General features: G+C 43.2%; 1 long non-coding RNA gene across 1 annotated transcript in view; it reads right to left on the bottom strand.

Moving 5' to 3' along the window:
- LOC134172253 (uncharacterized) overlaps positions 1-26372 on the bottom strand; it is a 38327-nt gene extending 11955 nt beyond the window's left edge. The window contains exons 1-2 of the long non-coding RNA XR_009967885.1: positions 26241-26372; positions 22017-22124 (exon numbers count right to left, since the gene is read on the bottom strand). This is a non-coding gene — a long non-coding RNA (uncharacterized LOC134172253). The remainder of the gene's footprint in view (positions 1-22016; positions 22125-26240) is intronic.
- Between the last annotated feature and the right edge of the window lie 282 nt (positions 26373-26654).

Raw genomic sequence — 26654 nt, 5'->3', positions numbered from 1 at the left:
CATGTCACTGCACTCTACTCAATGGCTATTTCTATTTCATATTCCAACAAAATTGAACTGTGAAAGAACTGTAAATTTCCAACCTTGAGAGGATCTTCATTAAGCAACAACTCACTGCACCTACTTGGTATTATCCTCCTGTTAGCTGTTTGTCACACGACGTGCCTTCCCCCCACTCAGTTTGCTGTGTCAGTTCTACTCAGCTGACAGAGCTGCTGCTCACCACATAACTGTATGTTATATTGTGTTTTCTGATCCTCTGTCTTCAATATAAAAGCCACAGCACCTACTTATCCTCTTTAAATTTGGTTCAAACCGTGTGCTATCGCACTGTTGTTACCAGATATCAGCAAGCATTATTTCATAGGACCACATCCCGATACTGTCCTACAGGAATAGCTTTTTATGGCTTCAACACCACTGCTGTTGCTAACGGCATTTCCACACAAAGATGTGCTGTCCAAAATAATAAGCTACGCTTAATGCATCGATGCTCTGCTCCTGACAGCGTCCCACCAGGATGCCTGGCAGCTGGGGTGCCTCCACAGCCCATCTGCCTCAAGTCTTGGGAGCAGTTTGAGCTCTAGCTCCTTTGCAGATCCTACCTGCCCCTAGGGCAAGTGGTATCACAGCTCTCTGATAGGTGCATTATTAATTTCCGAGGCACAGTGCAGCTAAAAGCCAACCACCACCCTGGGAAGTGTGTCATAAAACAAATATTCCTTTCCTGATGACATGCATTATTAAAGCCTTTCCCCTATAAATCCCACGTAGATAACATTCTCCCACCTTGTAAAATCAGCAATTTTCTGCTACCAAGGAAACAAATTCTTTTTCTCAATCCTATCTAAACTCCACCAACATGGTGACAGACACAACATTGCATCTGAGTTTGGTTTTGACAGCCTCATGCATTTCTAACTCTGTCAGCAAGAATAAATGTATGGAGCTTTTCATTTTTAAGGAACTCTGGAGCAAAATGGACTTCCTGGGACTTGCTTCACCAGACTTTATGCTGAAACATTTCCCACCATTTCCACCACTGCATCACTGCAAGGGTGAGGTAGGATTTCAGTGCCAAGATCAAACCCACACCAAGTGCCTTTTGAACAGAGGGAGTAAGACTGGGATTAGAAAGATAGACATCAGAGATTCCCCAAAATATGCTTTTTCACCCCCAGAACATGTCAGGATTGATCTCACTGTGTATCATACCACACATACACACACACCCCGAGCCACTGCTGAGGTGGGTAGAAGGAACTTCTGCCTGCTGCATCCAGCAGTCATCTCTTGTATAGGGGATATATATAGAGAGAGATATGGATATACACCCTTGTATAGGGTACCGTGGCACAAGAGCTTTAGATACCAGCACATCTAACAGGACACATACTGGTACTCTTGGAAGATTCTACAAAAGCCCTGTTAATGCATGAGAAAAACAAACTGCAGGATGTAGTCTTGACCATGGGTACGTGCCCATTGCAGCCCTTGCTAAGACAGACCTGGAGCAAGACCTGGACAAGTCTGGTTTTGCAGCAGCAGAGTGTTTGAGGTGACATATGAATTTTGACTGTATTTTCTAGTTTCCTAATGCAACTGTCAATAGTTTGTTTCAATCAGATGTTACCTTCACTGCTTATTTGCTTTGGGTTTTTTAAACTGTAACACAAAAATACTGTTTCTTGATGATTATTGTATCAGGAAAGTTAACGTTTTCTTCCAGTTTTGAATGAGAAGAAATTAAGACATTCCAGCATTTGCCTACAAAATGAAACTGTTATTTTCTAAATAGCTCTAACCAGCTACCAAGACATCAGAAAATAATGATGTCCTATTTCCAGCCATCATGAGCCTATGCAGGTATACAAATATATTTCTGATAGAGGCCTATGGGATTATTCATTCCAGAAAGCTATGTAATGCCTCTCTCGTGTTCATTTCTAGAGCAATCAGGAGATTAAAGTTAGTAGGTCATTGCTATTTATCTGTTCTCTAGTGCATAGAGTGCATCTCCTGTGTATTACAAAGCTGCCAGCGAAGCATGCAGTATCAACAGACCTTACCGGGGTCCACATGTGAGCATAGATTTTAAATACAGACATTTCCTTTTTCCTTTAAAGCTGAAATTAAATTCAAGAAAACTTTATCTACATTATCATGTATTCAGGGATCAGCCTGAAGCCAAAACACATTTGTTTCATATTATGAGGGGGGACGGGGGGGGGGACAGCTTGTTCTCCAGCTCAGCAGAGACAAATCACTCAACGTAAGTTCCCTGTATTAAAGCCACTGCTTCTCATTGCCCATACAGCATTCCCAATAAGACGAAAAGATACTTTCCTTTTCCTCCTCGTTCTCACAATTCACACAAGGTTTAGCCTATGCTATTATATCTACTTCAACACTGAAAAGCTTAAACAGAGAGTTACAGAAGCAAGCTCCTGTAGTGGTGAAAAGGGATGCGCTAGAACCACTCTACATAATTATACCAGGATATCGGGGCAAAATCGGTCACCTCCAAGTCCATCCTGTCCATGAAACAGCTGCATGAATATTTGAGTAAGATCTTCAGGGAGTTGATGTACCCATTGAGAGGGGTGCTACCAAGCAGCTCATCATGTATCTATACTGGGAGTATCTGCAGTCATTGAAGAATTGTATGGGGGACTGCACTAACAGGGGGATGGTAAGATGCTGTTCAACTAGCTAAAGCAAAACAGTAAGTATGCCAGGCCTAAGAGCTCACCACTCTTCAGTGTTGCTTTGCCTCAGCTAAAACCTGTAACAAACTACTTGTCTTGTGTCTGGGAAGAAACCCAGAACCTGCATCCATTAGAAAGGACCCACAGTGTAGTCCTGCCATGAGCACCAATTAAAATTCCTTCATAAGAAAACCAGCTTTGGGTTGTTTGGGGGTATTTTTTCCAGTCTGCTATTATAAATAATAGCAAGGAAAACCAAAGTTTTTCATTTGTGCAAATGCTTTGACAGAGCTGTGCTTCATCCTTGCATAAATATTGCTCCTGTAACACTGCCAAGGAATGGCCTTGAACGTCTGCAGCCAAAAAGCCAGACCTGCTCCTATCTGAGTCCATGCGACCTACACATAATTCATGCTTGTGGCTGGTATTCCAGCTCTTCAAAACTTGTCCATGAGCCCTTTCTGACTGGGAATCCAGACTGCCATTCCCTGACTTCTGTGGAGCGTTTCAGGGGCAGCCAAGTTTTGAAGGAGAAATACTGTTATTAGACAAACTAACAAAGCTGGAGAAAGGGCAAGCTTTACAAATAAGCAGTTCCTTTGTGACCATTTGGCCTTGCGTGCCTGGGTGCTTATCTGTTCTTTTACAGCAATCCAGTATAACATAAACTCTCTCCCCCTAAAAGCCATTGCCTCACTTAAACCATGGCTAAAATACCATACATAATCTCACAAATGATGGTGGAGACAAGGAGAAGAGATTCTGTTTAACTAAAGAAGGATAACTTCATACAGAATGAACATAATCTGTTTGTGCTCCTCATTTCAGCTTCCCCAGTTAGTTGCAGCCTGCATTCAAGTGGAGAAGGGAGAGAAACTCCAGGCACAACCCAGCTGGAGGTGATAGCTATAGGATGTGTCTCAGCTCTGAAGTTTCTATTGAATCTCTACCTCCCATATCTCATTTGATTGATAGCAAACCCTAACTGTCAGACACAAGGCTTTTCCCTGTGCTTCTGGAAGCTAGAAGGTTCAATTGACTTCCATGAGAAGTGATGTGAGAATAAACGCAGGCTGAAGCTTGAAAACCTGCAGGCATTTTTGGATTCTGTCACTTCATAACCCATGAGCTTGCAGATTTGAAGATAAAATTACAGATGGACTTGAACTGAAAACTCCCATACGACAAGCTCCTTGATTTTGGTGAGGTGTCCAGACTAGACTTTTCATTCCAAGGTAGTGCTTACTTACTTACATTCCGATCTCAACTTCAGAAAGCCACACACAGCATGAACTGCTGAAGAACTACTTGCTATTTCCCTAGGTAGAGAATCATCTCCTCTTAAGCATAAGCAGGCTAAGGAGAAACTCCAGTGAAGCATAAGAATCTTCTAAGTTCTACTCCTGCATCTGCACTGTAAGCATGACTTGGACCATTCTCCAGTTCATCACTGCTTTAAAAGAAAATGGTTTTGTACAGGAGATACTTGCAAATGGTTCATTACTTTTATAGATATCTGCAGATGACTTTGTGATCATAAAATCTTGAACACAGAAAGCTTCTGGACATGCCTTCTCGTGCTAAGGAAGGTAAATGCTGGGGGAGGTCTGTCTGCCAAGGAATTTTTAGTTGTCCTGTTAATAGCCAGTGCTTTTAGTATATCTGTTAAATATAATGAGCAGAGCTGGCATTACAGCAACTTCCTGCATAGAAAAGACTGTGGGCACATAATGATGTGGGGTTTTTTTCCAAATCTCCATTATTGTCCAGGTACAGGAAAAAATCCAGTTATGGTTCACTGCAACACCAGATGTAAAGCTCCTGAGTTATTTACAACTTCAGGTCATCAGAACTGCAACAGGCAAGGAACGAAAGTACAAGGGAGAGGGAGACCTATTTATAATGAAAATCCACAGGAAAGCTGAACCTAAAAGAGAAAATCTCACTTTAAAAGACAATGTATGGTAGTTAAACTGCCCCATTACTTCTTTGTTTTCAGATGCAACCCAGTCTTACTCACGAGTGCAGTGCTATCCTGAAGAATAACCTCCCAAATGCCAAGAAGACAGAAGATTGCATTGCCTTTGTCCTTTAACTGATTTTCCACATAGTAATTATCATTTTCTGCCAGAAGCAGGAGAGCAAGCACAGGTCTCCATCCCACGATTGCTTCTGTGACTCACATGTATAATTGTCTCATGTTAACTGTAGTTCAGGGAAATGAGAACTCGAATTGTCAGGTTAAAGAAGTTAACTTTTCTCAGGTTAAAGAGAAGCGTAAGGAATGTCTTCCTATGAATTAAAAAGTTCATATCCATCTACAGTAGATTAAGCATTATATATACAGCAGTATAAAAACCAGTGTGAGACATGAGTCGTGTCTAGTCTTTGTGTCCCATCAGTGGCCTCATTATTTAGACTTGCCCCTCTCCATCTGCTGCAGACACTTCCTCCACTAGCAACCAGTAAAGATTAACACTTGTTATGGACTGAAGTGACACAAAATACAGAAGTTTCATGCTGAGAAGTGTACTCTGGCATTGGAGATAACCCAATCTAGTGAAAGATGTGGCCCCTCTGATTATGCATCACTTTCAGGGCCTTTTCAATGGGCAAGGCCTTAGCCCCACGTTATCAATAGACATCACTATGCCCAATCAATGAAAATAGTTATATTATTCTGGTTTGTAAGATCAGGAAATGGTGAAACAGTGAAACTGTTTCAGGGAAGCATATTTTACATAATGTTCTTCTCAGCCCTGAACCAAAAACACTGAGAATAGCCTGGAGGAGATCAGCTTTCATCCAGTTCCAAGAGAGTCTGGAAACACATTTAAACTTGCTAACCATCCTTTAACCTTTTCCCCCTTTTCTTTCCATCTACTGTGGTCCTCTCCACATGTGTCTCCTTCCTGTTTATTAGTTTATTTTCTTTTAATAAAAGAAGGAGAGATCGCTATGATAACTTCCCCCCAAGCCACAGACTCATTATGATGGGTTTGCCACAGGCAGGAGCACATCGCTGTGAGCTGCCACTATTACTCTTCTAGCTGACATGGTGAGATGGTAGATGGTTTCTCAATAGGTATGAAATTCTCTTGTGTCACAATTATTGCTTCTACATGCTGCCCCGTGAGCAGGATCCTGACTTAGCCTCCACTTCACTAGTCCAGCCTCTCTAACTAGTCCTCAGATAGGGCTTTTACTGCCTTGGAAAGTATAAAACCACATAACCCCCAAAACTGTGGCTCCCATCACTTTGGCTGCACATCCCTGTGCCTCCAGCCATCCAGCTAACACCTTCTTTGTGTCCCTTCACTTTGCCCATCTCTCTGAAACCCACTGAAATGGTTTTCTTCCCTGTTGCTTTGCAGCATCACAATGATGAGGAGTTGTACAATTTTGCAACCTAAAAGATTCTCTCCCTGTGGGGCTGCTCAGTTAAAGAGAAACCAATGGTAGGGATAAAACAACGTACTGAGTGTGGGACCCTTTCTTGGCAAAATAAAGGGGTATCTGCCACATCTGTGGATCACACAGCTAACCCAAGAGAGGGGAAAGGTATCATTTCAGAGTGCTTTCCAAGTGACAAAAATACTTTCATATGAGCAATGTGCTCTTGACACTTGTATAGCATTTGCTGTCTCCAAACATTTAATAATTAATTAATTAATTTAATGAAAAAGTGCTTAATCCTCTTAATGAACTTATTACATCCTGAGTCCCTTGATTTACAATTAGAAAACTAGAAGAAAGTGAAAAGTAAATTCAGTCTTGTCCATTTTTGTGCCCTGCTGAATGAGGTACAGCAGCCACAGAGAAACATCTGGGCTGGTACAGCAGCTCTCTCCCATCTCCATCCCCTGGTCTGAGCACAAGCTGACAACCAATACAGAAAATGGCATCAATTCTGGGTTTCTTTGTTGAGTAAGTGTGCTCTGCAGGCTAACAGAACTACAAATCCATTTAAAAGAGACACAATATTTGAGTGCCAAGTTTTAACTGGATGTACAGGAAACACTTCACATGCCATATCTAACATAGCCCCTGCTCTTAGTTAACCAGCTTCTTAAGCATGCTGATGTTGTTGCTCTTGTTAATGCATTTTAATTCCACTCTTGATGGTTTTGCACGCTCATGCATAGCCAGGGACATGGCCCTGAAGAAGTATTCTCTGGGAAAGGGTGCAAGAACCTAAGCAGATGACAGGATGGGGAGGGTGGTTTTCTTCTTGAATCAAGTAAACAATAATAATGCCACATACCATGTAATTACTACTGCTCCCTCTTTGCACTCAACGTGTCTCCAGGCTGGATTCATTCAGCAGGTAGAAAAGCATGACAAGAGAAGGAAGGGGAAGGAAAGGGTGATACCTGCTCTGACAACTGCCAATTTTCCCCGTCGGCAGGAAGCTCATGAGCTACGTGCAGCTGAAAATATGGTAAAAAATAAAGAAGCACCAGGTTCAAAGAGCTGTGGGTCTGGGCTTCAGTGGGATGGGAAAATTCATCCCTATTTTGTTACCTTTCCCCATGGGACCAGGCCCTGGTGTGAGTACGCAGCCATGCAGCAAGAAAAACCAGGAGCTAAATGTGCCTCCATCCTGCCAGAGTGACATTCCCAAGAGGAGATCAGCTCTTGCACGGAAAGCCAGAGGTTAACTATTGCGCAGGGGCAAGGAAATGCTTTAAAGAGGGTCATTGCCATTGCGACTGACTAAAGATCATGGCAGGAAAGCAGCTTCCTCAAACAGGCTTTCGAAGGTCGCTCCCGTGTCAGCCCAGTCTCATTTGCAGTGGAGCAAAGTGCACCGTAGGCAGGCTTACCTATAATTAAAGACCTGCCGTTTACTACATGTGTATTCCTGAGACATCTGTAAGCATAATTACAGTGCACCACTTGAACAGCTTAATATGAGGCAGGCGTTCATCTTCAGTAGGAGATTGCTTTTAACGGTGCAGTGTACAGTAGAGTTTGGTGATAAGGCCAGAAGTTCACCTCATTATGTCTCTGTTGGCAGCCACTGTACTTAAACTTGCATTTTCATAGCTATAAGCCAAGCTTTTTTGTTTTCCCTCCTCATGATGTCTCCTATTCCTCTTAATGCTTAATTCTCCATGCACTGCTCTGAAAGTTGAGGATACAGCCCCAAACCTGTGCTCCCGCTATCCAATTAACAGCAAAGAACGCTATAGAGCTTAGTTCCATTTCCTTATGTCTTCCCTCTTCATTACTTTGACAAGTGCTGATAGCACTCCTTTGTTAGGTGAGGGGTATATTTAGTATCTCTATTTTTGCCAAAATAAGGCAAAATGACACTGTCTGTAGTGTGGCAAAGGGTATTCAGGAGATGGAAAGTAATTCCTGGCCACATTACTGCTGCTGTTTCCGAAGTGCTTAGCTTTCTCCGAGACATTCAGTAAGGCAGAGTTGTGGGGAACTATTTGATGTCTGAGGCACGGTTCTCACTGGGGGAATTTTTCAGCCTGGAAAAAGAGATTAAGGAACCAAATTAAGAATGTCCAAAAACCTGAGCTGTTTTCCAGGGAACTTTTATTTTTAACTGGTTTTCTGTTTGCTTTCCTGCTTGTCTCAAGTGTCACCCCCTCTCAGTTGGGTGTTTGCAACCTTAGGAGGAAATCTTTGCTTTATAGAACTGATCTGAGATGACTTTACAATGTAGGGCCCAAAAGTGGGGACCTACCTTCAATCATTTTGGTGTGGAAGGAACCAAAGCTAGTTCCTTTCTTAAGATGGGAGTCCAGTTTTCACCCCAAATGAAAAGACTGGAAAGATCTATAGGGTAAACTGAGGGATCCCACAAGGGTGATCTCCCTTTGCTGGAGGAGGCAGTGCTAGGTTTGAAACTAAAAAGCAGAACTGTGAAGGTTTCTACCATCACACAAAGTCTACGGTGATTTTTTTTTAGCATGGCAAGCAGACAGAGAAAAGCAGCTGCCAAAATAAGGAACTGGCTTAGGAAGGAAGTGTTTTATGAACAAACTGTTGTCTTGCAGGAAGAGGTCAAATCTGGGTTGGGGCAGAAGATACAGAAAGACTCCATAGTCAGAGATGCTAGATATGATTGAGAGTGGAGAAAGAGAAATCAAGATATTGGTGCTTGCAAAAAGCCAAATGGAAATACCCACAGAGGTTAGAAGGAGAGAACACAGGTGGAGCAAGGCTGCTCCCATTTTGAGAAGCTCCTTTGCTCCTCCTTGCCTGCTAGACGGTAGCATTGATATTGCTGCTTTCCAAACCAAGGAGGACATCACAGTCCCCAGCAGCTCCTGCCACCCAGGCAGCACAGGAGATTTGGTTTTATTGTCTCTCGTGATAACAACATTCAGCAACAGATGACCCCCGGGTGACTGCGTGAGCTTCCTGGGATAAGTCCTCCCTTGCATGTGACTCCTTGCATCATGGCCAAATACTCACCATCACAGACACCCCAATTGCACAATCCAGACACTGTTTTCCAGCCCGTGGAGAGCAGTTTGTGTCCATCTGGCTTACTCCTGTCACAAATGTGACTGTGGGAACTCACAGATTGTGCAACTCCCACTGCCCCACTGACTCACGGACCTCTTCCCCCAACTCCAATGAGCAGACCAAGCCTCTGGCTAGGTTTGGAGCAAGGGTTGTGTGAAAACCTTCATCAAATGGAGACATGCTCAAGGTGGGATGTGGGAAACCTCCTGAAAACCTTGCTGCAGCTCCCTAATTGCACTCTGAAGAGCCATCAGAGGAAGGCACACGGCCAAGGGGAATGGCTTTAACCTGCCAGAGAGGAGACTGAGATGAGCTCTTAGGCAGAAGCTCTTCCCTGTGAGGGTGCTGAGGTGCTGGCACAGGGTGCCCAGAGAAGCTGTGGCTGCCCCATCCCTGGCAGTGTTCAAGGCCAGGTTGGACACAGGGGCTTGGAGCAAGCTGCTCTAGTGGAAGGGGTCCCTGCCTCTGGCAGGGGTTGGAGCTGGATGAGCTTTAAGGTCCCTTCCAACACAAACCAGTCTGAGATTCTATGATGATTCTATGACTGTGAGGCTATCAGCTGTCCTGCTCTTCTACTTTGCAACATGCAAAATGCCCTGATGGTCCAGATTTTGTTCTTGTGAATCCTTATGGCCACATGCTGCAGCATGGTGACTGTCCCATAGCATCAAAGGTTGGGAGAGTGAAAAATGGGTGGGATGATGCTGGTACCAGCTGTACCAGCTCAGGAAGAGGAGCTGCTACAGCACTTACACCTCTGCCCCTGACAAAGGGGGTGATCTTTCCAGTGTCAGGTGATGAGCATTCAAGACCTTAGGTTTAGGCTTCTTTTAGAGTCAATAAGAAGAAAAGGCTAGCAGAAATGGCCCCAGGGAAGTTCCTCTCTATGGACTTTACGGAGAGGTTAGAAACTGAGCTTAAATACAGATAAATACATTTTAGATGCTTGATGCTAAATAAGACGTGTTGCTCTCACAGTATGTGCTTTGAATGTGATCCGCTGTGTTTGCTTTATCCTCACCCTCCAAAGCCTGTGAAAATATTGCAGGGATTAATTTCTCCCCAGGAATTTTGAATGTCAGAATTGCATCCGAGTAGTGCAGACTGATAATATTTCTACACAGTCCTGCAGAATAAAAGTAAATAAAACCGAACTATATTGCACTGATAGATTCGGAATGCCAGAAATTACACTCATCTGTGTCTGATGGTGACCGGTATTTCAGTGTGTTCTTCTGAATAACAGAGTACAAATAGGCTATATTTTTGTACTAATCAAATTGGGATGCATTTTCATCCAATTATTTTTTTGCCTGTATGACCAGTGAAAGCTAGAAAGCATATACATTTGTCTAAATAAATGTAGTGGCATTTTGTGTGGATTCTGTTTGGAAGCAGATGGCTATGAAGACAAGTCTTAGCAAGTATTTTAACAGAATAGAATAAATACTGTATAAACAACTATTTGTATATAAATAAGTCTTGCTGTATTCCCATAGGGTTTGAATTCTGCTGTGGTTCAAACTAAAGGACAGCAGAATTTTCCCAAAGAAGCTCATGTGTCTTCTTCCTCTCCTACTATAATTGGAGGCAGAAGCTATTTTAAGAACAGCTTTTCTTTTTACCAATTCATTAAACATTAATTTTCTCTGAAAATATTTCTCTATATCAATTGCTCTATAATAAACCAAGATATTCTACAGCTCTGAGTCCAGTTTCTGCTCCCAGGAAAGAAGTTTAAGGGTTCTGACACAGGTCTGGTCTTCAGGTGGTCTGGATCTTCTTCTGTACCTACTTTTCTCCTACTTCATGCCTTAGATAAGTCAGTCTCTGAATCTCAATTGTCTTCCTTGAAAAATGAAGCTAATTCTCTCCTGCCTCACAGGGAATTTAGAAGCTTTAACAAAGTAGGGTGAGACAACAGCAGTTTGAAGAACAGCAAAGAAATACCAGTAAAAGAACAAGTTCTGCTTGGCAAAATTCAGTATTGACTTCAATATCTAAAAAACACAGAAGGGAAAATTCTGTTTGCAAACGCAGAGAAATGCACACACACCAGTAGACACTGTAGTCTCAGCACTTTTCTTCAAGGATCTAAGAGAATGTCCTTTGCAGATGTTTTTAGTTCCATGAATCACATTATTCACTAGTTTTGAAAAGCAAATTGGTTCTACTTGCACAGTTTCATTCAGCTATATATGAAGAAAGAATTCGCATCCATCAGTCTTTCTCAGCTATCTTTGGTCTGGGAGCTGCAGCGATCTGGAGGGTGTACCACCTACATTGTGCTATAGTGGGAGCAATGCTCAGTTTTGCTAGGCATCTGGGGTGTTTATCATTAGACAAGATAATAATAGCAAATTACTTCAAAGATATTTAAGGCTGAGGCTGTTACCCTTTTGCCTATCCTCATTGGTATCACCTAATAAAACACTGACCCCTTCGGTCGAATGACGTGATGGCTGTGCGTTGGCCAGCCACGTTACAGCAGCACCAGGACACTGGTACAGAGCTTGAAGCATTCGTCACTCACTAAGCAGGAGAAAGCAGTGAGTGACAGAGCAAAGGTGGGCTACAGTGAATGTGGGCACGGTGGGGAAGGGAGACAACCAGCCAGGGAGAGAGGGACTGAAAGCTTAATATGTCTTTACAGTGAGGGTGCTGAGGTGCTGGCACAGGGTGCACCATCGCTGGCAGTGTTCAAGGCCAGGTTGGACACAAGGGCTTGGAGCAAGCTGCTCTAGTGGAAGGTGTCCCTGCCCATGGCAGGGGTTGGAGCTGGATGAGCTTTAAGGTCCCTTCCAACACAAACCAGGCTGGGATTCTGTGATCATTCTAGATCATCTGAGCACTGGGGGCAACTCACTAATGAAAAGGTAGCACACTTGTGTCAGATGGGCTGCTCTGGAGAAGAGGCATTGACTGTGATGAGATTGAGCAGCACACTGAGAAGACCCTGGGTAGAGTGAACAGTGATGAGAGAGTGGCTGACAGGAAGCTGTGAGTAAAGGATGACAGGGATGAGATGAAATGGGACTAGGAACTGCAAATGTCTAAAAAGCCAAACAAGCATTATGGCATACCAGGAGCTGCTAAATTTAGATCTGGGTCGGTTTTGCTTAGGGAATGGGTTGACCCTCAAACGAACTTTGTTAGCTGGCTCACAGAAATCTAGGTATACATGTTTTAGAGAAGGGAAGACGGAAAACAAGAACAATTTGCTTGAGGGCTGTGATCTGTGCAGGGTAATTGTAGCTGCAAGAGACTTTTATGTCATCACGCAACAGTTTATTACAAAAATCCTTCCAGGTAACTTCAGCCATATGTGGAAACTGCTCAGTAGGGTATTTTATGAGGAAAATAAACCAGTAAGAATTGTGTCTGGATTCCGAATGTTGTTAGAAAGGAAATCATAACACAGTATGTGACATTGCAGTGAACCATTGCATTATGATACTCCAGTCACTGATTCTAGCTGGGAAGTGATTAATACAGCTCACAGACATGGAGATTAGATACATCAGTGCTTTGCTGGCCAGAGGGTGAGCTCTGACACCAGCTTACCACTGGGTAGGACATAACCAGCTCTCCCAGTAGTCACTTAGACAATATAATAAAGACTTCTGAACATGGTAACCTCTTTCCTTCTGGCACAGTTACAGACATCCCTCTCCCTGACCGGTCCAGAGAGATTTTATTCATGACCACACGTTTCACATTAAGTATTGGATTACAGCAGTGCAGTATGAGAGGTCAGCCGCAGAGAAGACTCAGAGCAACTCTGCCTCTGTTGTATGTCCACATAAGGGTGGATTATCACATAATTGCTGCGTGTGCTGGTGTTCTACTGATTTCTGTTCTGGCAGTTGGAAGATACCTGTGTGTTTCAGAGCAATAGTCTAATGCTCTTGAGAAAGCACTTCAATAAGGCCTTTCTCTACAGCGCACCTAATATTTCCATGCAATTTTCCTCTGGGTCTGAAATGTGCTGTGGCTGCAGAGGTTTTCTTGGAAAGCTAAAGGGGAAAGTAAATTTAATTTGACTGTTTCTTAGTTACCTGACCTTTCATATTCTGTGGCATTGGGATTTTCCAATAGTCTAGAATCCCAATTAGCTGCTTCCCTCATAATTACCTCCTTTCTTTCTCAATCCTCCTACGATCGTTTTGGTTGCTTCCTGGGAACTGGACTTCCACAAACAAATATAAACAAATGGGATAAGATCTTCAGCCGGGGTAATTCATGGTGCCATTTGCTGACTTCATCCTAGTCCAGTACTGAAATAAAATGAAAAACACTGAAAATTCAGCTGAAAAACTTCAAGTATCATGATTCTTCTGTATGTTTTCCTTCAAATTCATTGATGGACATGGATGGCATATACACTTCTTCTGTTTCTCAAAATAGAAATAGATCAAAAGTGCAGGATGTTTTTGCTTTTATCTTTGCGTGCAGTAATAGCTTATCATAGACTCCAATAGCCTTTCTGTTGTAGCAAGGGCTTAAATTCTACAGAGGGCAAAACTCATTAATTTTTTACTAAACTGTGCCTTTTATGTGCTGGTTTTCACAAACCAGTTGTTCTCTTCTGAGACAGCTTCTTCCTATGATGATTTTCTTTAACTCAGAAATTAAACTCGAGTTCCAGCTATGGACATTTTCATTTCGCATGCTAAAATGTCACAACCAAAGGCAGAATCTCTGCTGAACAGGTTTGGAAACATCTGGCTCTTTTCTTTCGACTTTTCAGGCTAATTATCTCAGTGCAGATTGTGATTGCTAAGTATGAATTAAGCTGCCCAGCCACAGCAGTCTTGGAGAGTTTGGGGTTTTGGGTTTTTTCCTCACCCTTTGTAACTATTTTCCCCACAGCCTTAAATCATGCTGAAATGGAAACAGTAAAAATATGTACCCAGAGAGCAGTCCACATGTGCTGGCACTTTGAAATACCACCACAGGAATTTCTTGCTGTGTCTTACAAGAACCGTCCGCTTTGTGCAGAAACCAGGGAATGAGGAAGGCTCAAGTATTGGGAACAGCAATGGAAAAGTTGCACTCATGGGAGACATTGCCATCGAGCTGGTCCATACAGGCTGGAATAGGGATAGATTGAAAGGATAGATATCTTGTGAGAGCCCCGCCATGGAGTCATGCATCCAGCTCTGGGGCAACAGCACAGGAGGGACATGGAGCTGTGGAAGTGAGTCCAGAGGAGGCCATGGAGATGCTGCAAGGGCTGGAGCAGCTCTGCTCTGGAGCCAGGCTGAGAGAGCTGGGCTGGGTCAGCCTGGAGAAGAGAAGGCTCCTGAAGGGGAGACCTGAGAGCAGCTCCAGTGCCTGAAGGGGCTGCAGGAAACCTGGAGAGGGGCTTGGGACAAGGGCCTGTAGGGACAGGCCAAGGGGAATGGCTTTATCCTGCCGGAGGGGAGACTGAGATGAGCTCTTAGGCAGAAGCTCTTTCCTGGGAGGGTGCTGAGGCGCTGGCACAGGGTGCCCAGAGAAGCTGTGGCTGCCCCATCCCTGGCAGTGTTCAAGGCCAGGTTGGACACAGGGGCTTGGAGCAAGCTGCTCTAGTGGAAGATGTCCCTGCCTGTGGCAGGGGTTGGAGCTGGATGAGCTTTAAGGTCCCTTCCAACACAAACCAGGCTGGGATTCTATGATTCTATGATATTAACCCAGGGATATGAACCTCCTGGTGCTGCAGAAAGCCATGTCTGTTTGGGCTGTAAAGGTCTGCCCATGGAGTATTTCTGATCCGCTGCATCCATGGTGGTCAGGGGCACTTGGAAAGCCCAGGTCTCTTTCCCTGCTCGCTGTCTTTTGTGCATCACCCAAGTGCACAATTGTAAAACAGTGGCCACAGATCTCACGAGAAGAGATCCCAGTCTCACTGTGATTCACCCTGTCCATAAAACGAGGGCAAGGAGCTACATGACAAGAATCATAAAACCCTGTGTGACACTGCGGTGGCACAGGCAGAAGAACTATGGGTAGAAAACAAAGTACGAAAGGAGCTAGAAACCAACTTTATTAAACTCTGGTGAGGATGACGTGGTCTCCAGTTTCATCTGCTGATGAAACTATCGCTCCTGTCATCTTCATTAGGACAGCATTGCTTCACTTTGGCTGTCTGCTTTGAGGACAGATGCTCTGCTTGGCAGCATTACCCCCAGGAAATTCAAAGAGAATGGATTGAAAACACGTCAGCTTTGGAGGGACCAGGCTTGGTTTGTTTCTTTTCCCTCCCTTTCTTCCCAAAAGGAGCAGAAATGCTGAAGGAACAGATCGTTCCTTTATCATGTAGCACCCTGCTCCAGCTCCAGACCCACACCTCAGCCTCTCCTCCCCTCATCTTTCTCTATGCCAGGTAGTCTAACACATGTACTCACGCTGAGGAAGGAAAACAACAAATCAGGGTGAACTAACCAACCTTTCCATACAGCTTGGAAAACTCCAGGGAGAGACTGCAGGCATTTCTGTTTCCGAACAGGACTCAGACAAGGAGGTGAGGACTAAGTGAGAGTGAAGGTTCAGAAGATGGGAAGGAAATCATTAAGGAGGAAAGGATGTGCTCCGTGTAGGCAATCCGCATAACGTGGTAGATGGAGGGTCAGGCACACATGGGTTTCCCAACTTCAGCAAAGTTTTCCAGAGATAAGTGCATTGCTTGGGCAGAGGCACATGCCAGCAGCACTCATTATTCTACTCAACAGACATCTGTCATTTTTCTGCACCACTTGATTCATATATCCCAAATTGTATCTTAGGAACCAGAACAGGCTTTCTGCCATGGAAATGAAAAATAGTAATTTCTAATAAAGAATGAAGTTAGTTGAAAAGCCAGCTTTCTTTGTAAATGACAGATGGTGCTTTGGTTGTAAAGGGTGAGGGGAGTCATCCATTAGCGCTACTCCTTATGCTGCATTCCTCTTTTTAATTATGTAAATGCGCTCAGACACCATGCATGGATGCAGGTTTATGGGAGAAACTGTATCTTCACTATTTTACTAATGGTCATGGTCACTCTTTAAGACGTTAAAAAGCCCGAGTCACAAGCACTTGAAACACTTTATAGGAATGCGGATATAAGCATAAGGAAAGGTCAAAGAAGGGGATTCTCCCCCTTTACTGTGCTATGGGGAGCCCCTCCTGCAGCCCTGATCCAACAGCACAAGAGGGACGTGGAGCTGCAGGAGTGAGGCCAGAGCAGGCCATGGGGATGCTGCGAGGGCTGGAGCAGCTCTGCTCTGGAGCCAGGCTGAGAGAGCTGGGCTGGGTCAGCCTGGACAAGAGAAGGCTCCTGAAGGGGAGACCTGAGAGCAGCTCCAGTGCCTGAAGGGGCTGCAGGAAAGCTGGAGAGGGGCTTGGGACAAGGGCCTGTAGGGACTGAACAAGGGGAATGGCTTTAACCTGCCAGAGGGGAGATCTAGAAGTACCTGCTCTAGTGGAAGGTGTCCCTGCCCATGGCAGGGGGGTGCAACTGGGTGAGCTTTAAGGTCCCTTCCAACCCAAACCAATCTGGGATTCTATGATTCTATGACATGGGGGACCCAACACACCAAGCTTCATGCCGCAGTTTGTACATGGAGTTTGCGTATATGCTCTGTTGTAGGTAGCTGAGTGGAGCACATATACATAAACTATTTTTAATCTCATGTGCAGTTTAAGGAAGTCACTATCAGTGTTACGTGATGTTATCCAGACCTTCTGGAGAGATTTTAGTATATTTACTAAACTCAGAGTATTTTGGGGGCCCGTGGAGCCACAGGTTGCTTAGCCACAGATGTACACATCGAGATGTGAAGTTCCCAGGTCCTGTGCACACAACCTGCAAGCAGGATTCAGAGCTCCTTTATCCCTTCCTCTCCCCAGTGTGTTCCTCCAACCTCCATATGCACCCTTCTGTTTGTACAGCATGTCATTTCAGGCTTGTGTATGCTTTTCTTGGGCTTATATCAAAGGCTTATGATAACACATACAACACACATGGCTCTCCAGCCTGTGACCAACTGCCTGGAAAGCTAACCACAGTTCTGCTTGTGATTGTGGGAAGAGGAGATCCCATCTTCTGTGTGGCTCAGCATTGCTATGTTTGGCATTTTCATTTAAGCTGTGTCATTATAGGAGGCCCTGTGATACTGTGAGCCAGAGGTTTGTGATTTTCCTTTCAATGAGCTTTAAATCTTTACAGACAAGGTAATGAATCACATTGCCAGCATGTGGAGGAATTCCACGCTTCAGCTGTGAATGTAGCTGCCTAACTATGAATTACTATCAGTTTGTAGACACCTGCATTCACCTGTTGGAAGCACACCCAACATACCCAAGGTCAGCAGCTTGCTGACGTTTGGGAGCTGGAGAGGCTGAGTCCTGTGACATTAGTTCTCAGGAGATGAAGTTGTGCACCAGAAAGAATCAAGCTGTTCTTGGAGCAAGCTGCTCTAGTGGAAGGTGTCCCTGCCCATGGCAGGGGTCAGAACTGGATGAGATTTAAGGTCCCTTCCAACGCAAACCATTCTAGGATTCCCTCCTCAGGAGATGAAGGGAATCACAGCGGCGTTACTAAAAGAGCAAGCCCCAATGCAAACGTCCTTCTCCATTTACCTTATTCAGGTCAAATTTGTGAATATTAATTTACTGCATATTTCCTTAATTATTTTTCCTCTTGAAGGACAAGTTGTGGAATGGTTGCCCTGAAGAATTAACACTAAACAGGGTTAAAGTGACATATGCAAGGGAAGACACATTTGGTTGCTGGTGGGCTACAGGGATTTTGAAGTGTTGGATCCCTCAAAGGCCCATGCCTTGCTCATGATCATTCCTTGGTACAAGGCTCAACAAATGGTACAGTTTTCAGGTCATGAGTCAGTGGTGACTTCTGCAACCCTTCCATCACACCCTGAGTGTCTGCAGCGTTGATGCTGTCTCCACTGCTCCACCTTGGAGGATCTGATCCACCTCCTCACAAAATTGAGTTACAGGGTAGCAGAATGGAGATGAGCAAGCCACATATGCAGAGGACGAGGATGAGAATGAAGATGAGGACGAGGGGAACTCATCCTCATGAGAGGGAGCCCCAACACCCACTGCCCTCCAAGCAGAGGTGGGAAGTGCAAACATACAGCAAGTGGCCCATTACTGGCCAAGTCTCATCTCTCATCACTTAGTCATCAGGACTCAGTGCTGGCCTCACATTTACTTTGCCATGGTACCTTCCCCTTGCCAAGTACATGACCATCAGCACTGCTGTGTATGTTTATACAGCCAAGCTGACAGAAGGCTTAAGGCAGACAGGAAGCCTATGGTGTTTCAAAACACTTCACTGTCAATCTCAAACGATGTTTAATGAGGCTCCTGCTGTGAAACAATTTCCAAAGGCAGGTGTCTAAAGTTACAGGTCACTCAATGTTTGGGTATAGGCCTCTAACAGAAGGACCTGAATAAATAAAAGAAACCACTTCACTACTTACCATATAAAAATACAAACACCAGTTTAGCCTGTGAGTAAGCCTTTGAAATCCTATGTGAATTAGTCATTTAAAATCCTATTATTGCCTGCTCCTTTCATAACTTCAACCACTTACACCACTAATTTCATAAAGCCATCATCATTATTGTCACAAGGTTTCTGCTTAACAAATAAAGCAATGCTCTCACACTGATTGTCCCTTACCACTGCCCCTGATTTCCCACAAAAAGTTGAGAAGGGTAATATAAGTAGGCACTGGTCCACCAGAACTGCAGAAAGAGTGTAAAGTAAAATCAGCAGAGTGGCTCATGTCTTGCAGCCAAAGCCAGTGGCTCAACAAACTCAGCTGCTCAGGTACCACAGGGAAAGGCAGGAAATTAAAGACCAAGAAAGATATTATAATTTTCTGTAAAAATCATCTTGGGGTAACCAGAAGAATTATCTATTTGAAGGGTAGTACAAGATCAAGTGGGGATATATATAGAGAGATAGATATAGATATGTATATCGGTCTTGAATATGTTTAAGTGTGAAATTAGAAGGTCTGTAATCACCACACTGAATTTTAGAAACCCTCCATCAAACACAGTGGTGGAAGAAAGAACAGAAATTGTTTTAAGATGGATCTTTGCAGCTTTCTGGGTGGGATTTGGTAAGAGAACAGAAAGAATCCTTAGGTTAGAAATTAAAGGCTTTGAAAGATGGTGTTCCCCACAAGGATCTGAAAGGAGATTAGTTGAGTAGTTGTTGATGAACTTTGATTGAACCATATTTAGGCTATTAATGAATTTGGTTCTTCTGGCTGCTGGTTGCTTGAAAGAGCACAAGGGCTTTTTTTGACTTGGAGACATTTTGCTTGCCTTCTACCAAATCAGCAGGGCTGGGATATTTGGAAAGGTGCGAGGCCACCCCCCATTGTATTCAGAGCTGTTTTCAGGATGCAGGTGGTGTGGACAGTCAAAGCTACACAGCCATCAGTTCTCAACATGGTCAAATGGGCATCACACACCACAATGTCTTGGCCATTGTAGGCATTCTGGAATGCTGCCATTGGCTTTGTACTCTCTCTTTGGTATGCTGGCATTCTAATGGCTTTAAGGTTTTTTACTGATCATAATGTTTTTTTCCCATAGGGCCTTAAAAAGCTCATAGAAAATACAATTCCCAGCTCCTCAATGTTATACTATAGGTGAAATTGCTTGCAGCAGACTAGGCACTGAAAAACAAATGCTTTAATTATACCAGCTTTATGATACATTTTATTTAAAAGAGTCTTTTCATTTGGCATCCACGAGTTTTACTATTACATTGATCTCGCAAGAAATAAGCAGCGGTTGCGGGACCTCAGGATTTTCATTATCTGTTGCTCTATAGTCAAGACTATCCCAAGACAGAACAAATCCAGGGGGAAAAGATACAAAGAAACAGAATAATACATTATAAGAAAAAAAGGAAGAAGGAAAAGAAAAAGAAAGCTACTGTACCAAATACTTGCTCTTTTTCCTCCGGAGCTATTAATCTCTGCAGAGCTGTACCACTGTGCTAATAAGTTTCTGGGAAAGGACTTGGCAAATCTGAAATGAATTCCAGGCCTCTGATAATGAAAAAGGCTGCAGGATCATTTGCTTACTAAAGAAAAATAAAAAAACACCTTTAAAAAAAAAAAAGGCTGCTTAGAATAATTTGTTTTTAAAAAGCCACAGAGAAGTCAGACCTGCCCTCAGTGAGGTTAGACTGAAGACTATTTATAGAATTTCCATAAGACTTTGTACTGGTTGCTAACATTTCATTGCAGGGAGTAACTGCTCCTTTCAGCTTCCAGCCTTCTTAACAATCTCAAGTTATTAAACTTGCTGAAAGAACAGGCTTTCGCTTATTCTTAGAGTTTGCACTCTTCAAGCTTGACAGAGATTTAACTGTAATGTAAATTACTGCGTATATAAAACTCACAGCTCACTGACATCACTAAAACGTTATGTTTTCATAAGATAAAATATAATTAGGACATTTATTATTTTCTAGGATCTTAAATTGCCTACAGATTGTTTGTTTAGTGTAAGTAAATTAAATTAAGACTTGCTGAGAGCAAAATAATATAAGCATTTGAATGTGGGACAGGAGATGGTCAGTGTTTGAAGATCAGCATTTAAGAGTAAAAGCATAGAATCATAGACTCATAGAATGGCTTGGGTGGTGAAGGACCTTAAGATCATGCAGTTCCAACCCCCTGCCATGGGCAGGGACATCTTGCACTAGACCATGTCAGCCAAGACTCTGTTCAACCTGGCCTTGAACGCTGCCAGGGATGGAACATTCACAACTTCCTTGGGCAACCCATTCCAGTGCCTCACCACCCTTACAGTAAAGAACTTCTTCCTTATATCTAACCTGAACTTCCCCTGTCTAAGTGTGAATCCATTACCTCTTGCCCTATCACTACAATCCCCGATGAAGAGATATTAGATACTCTGACATTGAGAAATCTGTTGAAAGTCTGTTTTCAAAACCCAGTATGGAAAGAATTGACCTTGAGGTGTGCCAAAGGCATAAGGGAAATATGAAAACTGACAAAAGTTTGTTTCTCATCTTTGAAGTACATAATTGGTATTTTTGCATTCTCCTGCTCTAATCTGTACTTAATCCGTTTATACTGAAGGGCTCCTTCGTGTATTCTTACTGCCAGTTTCAATCTGTTCATGTAATCCATACAACTAATTTTCTGCTTTTATTTCTGGGCTGTATGAAAGCCAGTGATTTGAACCCTTTAGGATCTGTATGTGTCTTCTGAGAAGACTTCAGACTGGTGGATTTCTGGATGAACTATAGCTTAGTTGTCATTCCCACTTCTAATAAAACAATTTGTGCTTTCGAAGTACACTTTCATTTTCACAACAAAGCTTATTTTTGCTCTTGAATTTTGAATACAACATGCCAGAAACCCTGTGTTTTCATAATACCAGTTTGAAAACCCATACATTTGAAACATTTTTCAGCAACCAAGTGTGGTAAGTTGAAGGAATCTGTTAACATATTGATTGTTTTGAGCAGTGCTTTAAATTAGCTTTCTGTTCCTCTCCATATGGTTTTCCATTAAATTTAAATAAATTAAAGTTCAATTATCTGGAAGAGAGGCACCGAGTCCTCCACAAGTCTCTGGATGAATTGCCGCTCAACCAACTCTATGAGGAATTCATCAGGACGTCTGCCTTTGGGAACTGTGGACCTAACGCTTCCTCTTTGAGACAAGATCTCAACACAGGTGCCAAGAACACTTTCAGAAATAGCCCTGCAATTGGAATTTACTTTCTTTCTGCACAATTATGGGGAAAAAAACAACGAAAACAAACCTGAAGTTCATCAAGTGGAGAAGCTCCGCACTGACACACACAACAGTTTGCAGTCTGCAGAGGAGCAGCAGACATAAACAGGATATGCCACAGATGGTGTCTTTCATTCTGAAATTAAAAATCATTAAAACAGAATTTAGCTTGTATCTGCTCGTTGGCTCAGCAGGCAGAGGAGGGAAAGGAGAAGGGTGACCAGCAACCGCACTATTCACAGATATGGGTCAAACCCAACCCATTCCCAAGCAGCGTAGCTTTGAACTATATACAAAGATGTTTTGCAAGAACTTCAGAACATCTGGAGGATGCAGAACGAGCCCAGGATGTCCTCTTTCACTACTTGTCACCTATCTGCCCCATGTCCTTGCACATCCTTCCAGCTCCAGCCTATGTACAGCAGCCCTGGTACCAGCCAGCTCTTGGGAAGGGTGAGGAGCCATTTGATCTCATGAAGAAAACCAGAAACGTCATTCAGGACCTGTTGCTCTCATTCTCTTTTTTCTCTTTTTGGCATGCAAAAGAGCATAAAACATATCTGTCTTGCAACTTCTGTCAGCAGCAGGGACGATCCCAGAAGGCAAAACCTCTTCATTACAGTCCCTGCCTCAAAAGTCTCACTTGCCTCAGAAAGGGAATGCAGCTGTGAAAAACATCATCAGAAGGAAGAATAACTTAATAGGAGCATGACCTATGAGAAAAACACTGCCTCAAGGAGTTGTGAGACAAGCCCTATTTGCAGGAGACTGGGTACCCATGATTATGGCAACCCCTGAGAGACTAGGGTGATGGGCTGGTGGGTCAAGCAGCGCACATGGGCTCCATGCTAGGGTGAAGCTGGGTCGTACTGCCTGCTGTGAGCAATGGGAAGGGGTGAGCTAGAAGGGCTTGGCTGGTTTCTGAAATGATCAGAGAGACACAAAAATAGCAGCACAGCAAAACAGGGCTGGCAGTCATTTTCATGTAGCGGTTATCTCTACAGTGTAGCTCTGTGGATGTATGCAAAAAAAGAAGAAAACTGAATTAGGGAACACACTTTTGTGTTGGAAGTGATGCATGCTCTCCCTGTATTGTAGATACAGCTATATCTGCATTGTGCACATCTGATATATTACTTCATTTTTAAAATAACATACTGTATCAAGACTTTGCATGACCCATAGTGACATTTTTGAGGGTATGCAGGGGTGCTCAGCCCTGCACTGCTTTGAAGTGTCCGTTTTCCTCTTCTCTCTGCCTAAATTGGGACTCTCAGCCTTAAAAGTCTATGCCCTGCTATAAAACTTCCCATACCTCCACCTCCTTAAGCCTCACCTCCCGTGGCCCCAGACCAGTTGTTCCTTTCACTGAACGTGCATTCATCCCTCCCAGCGTCTAACTGCTTTTACTATGTGAAAATACATTAAGTGACTGAATTATTTGTTTCTAAACAACTTGCCCTGCAATTGCTCGTTTGACCAGAAGCCTGGGTGCCTTGCAATTTGCTTTGCACACGTGGCAGCTCCAAAGGAGCCCTTAGCAGACGGGGGTCAATGAACAAAACGTCCCTTTTAGTGAGCCTTGGCATATTCACCCCCATACGAACCACAGAGGCTATTGTCTATTGTGTCGAGGCTCTGTATTGCTGTAAGAGCAGAATTATTCATAGTAATGGCTCTATCCAGTTGATAGTCTCCAGTTTTAAAATTCCCAGAGTATGCATTTATTTGAAGAGATAAGACAATTAGAGAGGTTTAAACTGGCTTTTATAGGACTATTAAATTTCCCAACAGCACTATAAAAATTAATAAAATCAACTGCTTCTATTGTACTAAAAAACAATTAAGGAAAAACAACATTAAGGACTGGGGTTTGGTTTGGGTTTTTTCCAAGGTTTTGGTGCTGCTGCTGTTTCTGTACCAACAGGTATAAATGGGGTTTGTTCCCTGGATTGGTTTTCACTCACAGTCACAGGGCTCAAGCCCACATTCACTCAGCTCCATCCAAAGCCAAGCAGCAAAGATGGGCATGGGGTGCAGGGCAGGAGGAGACACTGAGTGAATGAGAATGACAAAAACCTCAGTGCTGCAATAGGAATATATTGATCAGTCAGTCCATAAGTCAAGATGAACGACACTCAGCTTGGCTAAAGCACATCACTGCTGCTTCTGCCCATCACAACTGCATGGATTTAAGTTTTGATGATGATTTGTCCAGCTGGTATCCAGGAAGTCTTAATGTAGAAGCTTCTTCAGCTGGGTTCACTGCTGTTCCCAAATGCCTACATTCACTGGTTCTCCTGCACCATGTAGTTCTATTTAAATTGTGTGGATGGCTGTGCAAAGATGGATGCTAGTCTTCCTGTGCACTCCTGAAAATGAAACTTTCCATTCCTGTAATACAGTGCTAAAAGTCTAACTCAGCCATACAAAACCAGCTCAGAGGCAGAAGCTGTCTAAATCATGCACTCCAAATTCTCCATTACATTAGTGGGGGAAAAAAATCCTTTCACATTACCTCACTCAAGCTGCTTTAATCACTTTAAATCATTTTAAATCAGTTTGAATGACTATTATCAGTCATTTCATTTCCCTTGATAAGTGCCTTTTCCCTTGAAACCTTACTGCTTTCTACTACTGAGATGTTTTCAACCTGTACTTGGAACAGAACTTATTCCCTTCAGTATAATTTTCATTTTAACCTTTCCTCAATGGCCTAGAAATAATAGATTGCCAAAATTACTTTAATAGATTGGAAATTTAAACCTCACAGAGATAACCACCTAGATGATGTTACAACTCAATGATAAGGCAAAGAATAACAAATCTTAAAGGTTACTGAACTAAGACTTATGTTTTAGGGCAGCTGAAATACCGCGTATTGTTACAGCTCTGCAATTAACTAACGTTACCTAGTGTTATGGTTCCACATCCTATTTAAACCCTCCAGTCCGAAATTGCTTTCTTTAATGGTAACTCTGGTGGCAGTAATTACGTGTGCAGGAAAACAAATATTTTCAATATTCCCCTATGGCGTTCCCAATGCTCCAAGCTCTCTGGTTCTCTCTCCATAACCTTCTGGGCACTGGAGGAACCACTTTTTAGTTGAAATCTTCAGACTAATAATAATGTCTTCATCTTTTGGAGTTGGGAGTGCAAACCATGGCAACCTGCTTAAAATTCTTGCAGCTCTGATAGCAAGCAGAAAATCTTTGTGAAATGGTGGAAGCAATTGGGGGTTTTCTTGCTCTCTAGTACCCAAATGACTCTTTCTTATAGAGTATTTCCTAGAGGATTGCTGGGTTTAATTCGTAACACCTCGTGTGACTGTTTCCTGCCCCTACAGTCTATGGTAGGATCTCAGCAAGCTGATAGGCTTTGTCTAAATGAGTTGAAATTTAACAGCTATTATCCCACAGTCTTGTTTTTACAATGGCCTGTGTACATAACTCATTAGAAAAATGGTAGTGAATTTGAGCATTAGCCTCTAAATGACCAGCATGGTTGTGAACTAGAAGAGGACAAGAAAAGTGGCTATACTCAGGCACCTCATCCTCTTCCCCATTCACAGCTCCATCCTCACTGAGAACTGAACCAGGACAGCTTCCCACTTTACGTATGAAAAGTCAGTGGGATTAGAGGTCAAAAGAGGCACTCTGGGGAGACATTTCAGCCACACTTTCTAAATGGAAGTTTAACACAGATTTAAGTACAGATTTAAGTACACACACCCCAGACATGGAGCTATCAAACTGGCTTTGACCAGCTGCACAGTCCCTTGCTCTGTTCCCCAGACATGGTGGCTGCCCTAAAAGATCCAATTCTGGTTGAGTCCAAGATGCTAACTGACACACAGGAAAGCTTTGAAGGTCAGTTCTATAGCTTTGATAGTTTCTTCCAAGCACCTTGCAGAGTGCTTCATGGTAAATAGAGCATATGGCTCCAGAAAGGTGACAAAAACCATTCTCTATCAACATTTGGACTAGATGACCTTTGAAGGTCCGTTCCAGCCCAAACTATTCTAAGATTTTATGATTTTTGGGCCCCAGTTTGAAAATGGGATGCCCAGAGCAGGGCACTGTGATAAAGGCTTTAACTTTTATCCTGTGCCTAGGGCTGCATAACACACAGCTCTGCAGCTCCCCAGTACCACAGCCATCCTCACAGCCCAAACTTCAACCAGGGTAGTTGTGTCCACCCTCTACATTCCCCCAAAATAAGGTGGACCCCTGAAGCAAACCTGGTTACTTACCCCTCCAAGAATAGGCTCAAGTCTTGTTCCTTTAACTGTTGTTCCTGGTATATTGCAAATGCCCAGCTTCTAATGGGCTACTTGTGCAAAATACCTACTAAAAATACTTGGTAATTTCAGTTCTTGGACTGAGACAGCCGGTGCTAAAACATTCCCTTTGCATTGGGGTTTTCACTGTTGCAATCAACAGCTACAAAGACCCAGGAACAGCATCGTGTACTTCACATCTCTGTATTTATCTGCATACTATTTATTTTTAGCCTGCCTTTCTCAGTTGCTAGTGGGGAGATACTGCTTTGTGCTGCACTGGGCTTTCCTGATGTATCAGTCCTGGAATCGCAGAAAATATCGCTTCATTCAGTTTATGTACTCCTCCCATGTAAACGCTTTAGCATAGATACCCGAAAGAGGGTT

This window comes from Pezoporus occidentalis, unplaced genomic scaffold (genome assembly GCF_034315485.1).
Source record: "Pezoporus occidentalis ecotype Australia unplaced genomic scaffold, CSIRO_AGI_Poc_V1 ctg45, whole genome shotgun sequence".
NCBI lineage: Eukaryota > Metazoa > Chordata > Aves > Psittaciformes > Psittacidae > Pezoporus > Pezoporus occidentalis.
The sequence above is the reverse complement of the archived record's forward strand: the minus strand, read 5'-3'. Positions and strand labels throughout refer to the sequence as shown.